Source organism: Palaemon carinicauda, chromosome 13, assembly GCF_036898095.1.
Source record: "Palaemon carinicauda isolate YSFRI2023 chromosome 13, ASM3689809v2, whole genome shotgun sequence".
Taxonomy (NCBI): Eukaryota; Metazoa; Arthropoda; class Malacostraca; order Decapoda; family Palaemonidae; genus Palaemon; species Palaemon carinicauda.
In genome coordinates this window covers 56678220-56683567 of record NC_090737.1, presented here as the reverse complement: position 1 = coordinate 56683567, position 5348 = coordinate 56678220, and positions in this window count along the sequence as shown.

The window sequence follows — 5348 nt, the reverse complement described above, 5'->3', positions numbered from 1 at the left end:
TACATTCTTATGAATTTCATGTTTTGTAAGAAAGATCGTGGTGTCTAATTATATCGATTCATAAAACAGCGTTTGATCATGAGTATGTGATCCTGAATATAATTTTTTTTTATATATTTTATTTTTACAACTTTATGATCGTTTTCAATTGATTGATTTGCTTAACTAACCACTCTTCCTTTTGTCTACCAAAGTGTGAGGTCATACACTGAACCAAGAGTCATGGGCATTAGGGTCAGGTTACGTTGCTGGTTGGAGGTTGGAGTAAATCTGCCTAGAGCAAATATGTGTTTAAGATTTTAAAAATCATGGATAAGTGAACATGGGTTTTATGGGTTCGTTAAGACATAGTATCCAGAGTTAGGTTAGGCATACTATTCTATCTTATTTTTTTTTCTTCCTCTTGTTTTTTTGAAATGGTGTGTTGGGCACGCTTAATAGAAGGGCCATGGATGCCTGGTGGTTTATCAAGAGGTTGTCTTTTCCTTTTTTTGATTATTTTTCTTCTCAAAACCATCCTTACTGTCCTCCCTTCAGTTGAAGTGACTATCCTGGAGGGTATTTAGCCTTGCATGGTGTATCGGCTCCTCCATGTTGACCAGTTTTTCCGACTTTTTACTATAATCTATGGGTATCATCAATCACTTTGTTTATAATTCTGTTTGTATTGTTTTTGTTATAATTCTTGTTAATCTAGTTTTTAAGTATGCTGTCTCTTTTTTATTTCTATTAATTCTTATGCTGTCTGGAGACATTGAGCGAAATCCGGGACCAGTACGTCCTAGATTTCGTCAATGTCGTCTTCTGTATTGCAATATTCGTGGTCTTCATGCAAATATCCAAGACCTTACAGTTGCGTCCAGACAGTATGATATTCTTTTGTGCTCAGAAACTTTGGTTTCTAATATGAGGCACTCATCTGAGCTCCTTATAACTGGTTTTAAGAAGCCAATAATGTTGAAACGTGATGCCATCCCTAGGGCCAGGGGAATGGCGGTGTATATTAGGACCGAGTACCCTGCTTCTCATAAGTCCTGCTATCAATGTGGATGTCATGAGATTCAGGTAATAAAAGTTTGTGGCAGGCATAACAACTTTTATTTGTGTTCGATCTACTGGAATCCAGACATAGATGATTCTCTCTTCGATTGTCTTCTTACCATTATGGCTAAGATACAAGAAGATGATAGAAAGGCTTCTTTTGTCTTTGTTGGTGATTTTAATGCTCACCATAGGGAGTGGTTAAGTTCTATCTCTCCTACCGATCGCCATGGCTTAAGAGCTTTAGACTTTGCCTGTGAATCAGGCTGTGAGCAAATCCTAAATGAAGCTACTCACAGGTCTGGTAATTGCTTGGACCTCGTATACACTGACTCCCCTGGCGTTATAACTAGTAAGGTTGGTTCTCCAGTCGGGACATCTGATCATGCCTTGATTTCATTATTAGTGAAGATTGAGCAGCCTGTCCCTGATATATCATATTCTTGTAAAATTTATATGAAATCCCAAGCAGACTGGAATGGGATTTTACATGATCTTTTGTGCTTGAATTGGTCACAATTATAAAATAGTGTAGATCCTGTTGTCCCTTTGAATGAGAATCTAGTCAACATAATTGATAGGCGTATCCCTTCTCGTGTGCTAAGGTACCGAGTGAAGGACAAACCGTGGTTCAATGATGATTGTAGACGTGCTTATTTGGAGAAACAGGAGGCCTATCATCTTTGGAAGGGTAACAGATCAGATTTGACCTGGAACAACTATACTCAGCTTCGAGCTTTTGCTCAGAGAGTTTATGCCTCAACTGAAAAGGAGTACAATTTAACCATAAAAGAAACACTTTCTGGTACAACTCAGGAACATAAATGGTGGTCTACCCTTAAATCTGCACTCTTTGGTGTAGATGCAACAGTTCCTCCTTTACTTAAATCAGATGGCTCAGTCACTCACTGTCCAAAGGAAAAGGCAACCCTTTTGGCTGAGGTTTTTGACAGTAAACAGAGTAATGAAAAACTTGAACTTCCTCATTCCTGTTTTCCTGAGGCTAAACTAACTAGTTTAGCTTTTCGATCTCGTGAGATTAAAGCTCTGTTGATGGACCTTGATGCTTATGGAGGCGTAGACCCAAATGGTATTTTTCCTTTGTTTTTCATAAAGACAGCAGATTTCTTAGCTCCAAAGTTATCTGTTATTTTGCGCAAATTAGCAAGAAGAGGAGCTTTTAGCACTAGTTGGAGAATTGGTAATGTTACTCCTCTATGTAAATGTGTTTGTGGTAGCTCAAGTCCCACTGATTACCGCCCAATTTCCATAACTCCCATATTATCTAAAGTTTTTGAACGTCTTCTGGCAAAACGTCTTAATAGGTTTGCTGAAGGTAATCATCTACTCCCTAGTTTGCAATTTGGTTTTCGTAAAGGCCTTGGAGCATGTGATGCCCTTCTTACAATCTCCAATGCTGTACAGAAATCCCTTGATTGTGGTCGGGAAGTTCGTATGATTGGCATTGATTTTAGTGCTGCCTTTGACCGTGTTAATCATGAGGCCCTTGTTTTCAAACTGAAACAGTTGGGAGTGGGTGGGTCGTTTCTTAGCATTATTATTGATTTTTTAAGTAATAGATCTCAAAGAGTTGTTGTTGATGGGCACCATAGTGATTATAGGAATGTGATATCCGGTGTTCCACAGGGTAGTGTTCTTGGCCCATTACTTTTCATACTACATACACATGACATGTGGTTTGGCCTAGAAAACAAGCTTGTTGCATATGCAGATGATGCTATTCTCTTTGCATCAATTCCATCCCCTGAATGTAGATCTAGGGTTGGTGAATCCCTTAATAGAGATTTAGCTAGAATTAGTGCATGCTGCAAATTATGGGGTATGAAGTTGAATCCTAACAAAACTCAAAGTATGATTGTAAGTAGGTCAAGGACGGTGGCTCCTCAACATCCGGATCTCAGTATTGATAATGTTTCTTTAAATATGTATGACTCTTTCAAAATTTTAGGTGTGATTCTCGACAGTAAATTTACTTTTGAGAAACATATAGGGTCTGTGTTTCCTTCAATTGCACAAAAAATAGGCTTATTGAGAAAGTCTTTCAAGATTTTCAGTGATCAATCTATTCTGAAGTGTTTTAATTCTTTCATTCTACCTTGTTTTGAATATTGTTCTCCTGTCCGGTCTTCAGCTGCTGATTCTCATCTTAATTTGTTGGACAGAAACTTACGGTCTATTAAATTTCTTATTCCTGATCTAGATATTAATCTCTGGCACCGTCGTTCAATTAGTTCATTATGCATGTTGCATAAGATTTTTCATAACTCTGGCCATCCTTTACATTCAGATCTCCCAGGACAATTCTATCCTGTTCGTAATACTAGGCAGGCAGTTAATTCTAATAGCCAGGCCTTCTCCATCACGAGGCTCAATACTACGCAGTACTCTAGAAGTTTTATTCCAGCTGTTACCATTTTGTGGAATGATCTTCCTAATCGGGTGGTTGAATCAGTAGAACTTCAAAAGTTCAAAGTTGGAGCAAATGCTTTTTTGTTGACCAGGCGGACATGAGTCTTTTATAGTTTATTTATGACATATTTGTTTTTGATGTTGTTAATAGTTTATATATGACATGTCTGTTTGGATGTTGTTACTGTTTTTAGAATGATTTATTGTTAATTTGTTCTCTTCATTTATTTATTTCCTTATTTCCTTTCCTCACTGGGCTATTTTTCCCTGTTGGAGCCCCTGGGCTTATAGCATCTTGCTTTTCCAACTAGGGTTGTAGCTTGGATAGTAATAATAATAATAATAATAATAATAATAATAATAGTAATATTTCCCAATATATTTTCCTTGGTTCCGTAAATCAGGTTGTATTATGAGTGTAATAATGGGTGGATGACGGAAGATATCATCCATTTTAGTGAGACCAAGCACCTAGGAATTTAGTGTGCTAGGTTGGATTGGATTGAATCATTCATTTCATTATCTCCACTAACGAAGCTGGAAGGATATTATATTTTACCCCCTATTTGTATGTTTGTGTGTTTGTTGGTTTGTTTCCGTGTTTCTTTGTGAGCAGCTTCCAGGCCAAAATTCTAAATCGTAGAGTAATTAAATTTGCAGGGATTAACTATTATGCAATAAGCTAGAAATTAGAAAAAAAATGGATGGTCAAGGTCAAAGTTATATGTCAAGGTCAAGAAAAGTGTCTAATTCACGTAATCAGCCATAAGTTGGACATCTTTGTTATAAAGACTTCCAACGTGGTTCATATTTGAGCGCATGAAAATCCACGCCAATTAAAACATGATAAGGTCAAAGGTCAATGTCAATGTTGAGGAAAAAGGCGAGAAATATGCACCCATGGTGGAGATCTACGCTCTACTGAGTGCCCCTCTAGTTATATATATGCTTCACCCATCTCAAAAACATGACTTTCCACTGAGGAAAACCTTTTATTCCTGACATAATATGTCTGTGAACAACGAATGAACATTTCGATATATATATTCTTTTTATAGATTCAAGGACTTGGCCCTCACTGTCTATAGTGAAAAAAAAATATAGCTTTTAAGAACAATAACACAATAGCAAACCAACTGTTATTTCTTTCATAAAATCACTAATGTTGGTACACGTTGAGGGACATATTATGAAAAATTCTGTTTATGGAAAAACTTGCGATTGTGCCTTGTCCCTTCTTTAACAACATGGAATATATGTCATTGTATTTTTTTTTCTTTTATAGTTTTCCTATGGGTAATAAATACACCATAAGATGTGCAACTGAAATTGAAAATACAACTAATGTTATTGTTGTTGATTTATTTGAGTTCTTATATTTACCTCCGACAACAAAGTTGGAAGGATGTTATGTTTTTGCCTCTGTTTGTGTGTTTGTGAGTGTGTTTGTTTGTGAACAGCTTCAAGGCCACAAATTTAATCGTAAATAATGAAACTTGCCAGGATTAAGTTATGTAAAAAAAAAAAATAAATAAATAAATAAATGGAAGTTACTAAATTTTGGAAGGTCTAGGTTAATGTCACGTATAATTCAGATAAATGCCAAAAACATTAACTAATATAAATGCGCAGGAAGTAGGGCGGCAGTTGCCGACCTATGGACTCGTCACCACGACCCTTGGGCAGTGTGGGAAACAGTTTCAACTTCTTCCTCTTAGTTCGATATATGACTCAAGCACACATCTACTGAATCTGTTTCCATATCAACAGGTACAACGAGCAGAAGGGATGCAGGGTGAGAACCGGTAGACTGATTCGGTTGCATCACCTGCCACCGCTACCCCGAGGCGAGACAAGTGTGCGGGGAATAAGAACAG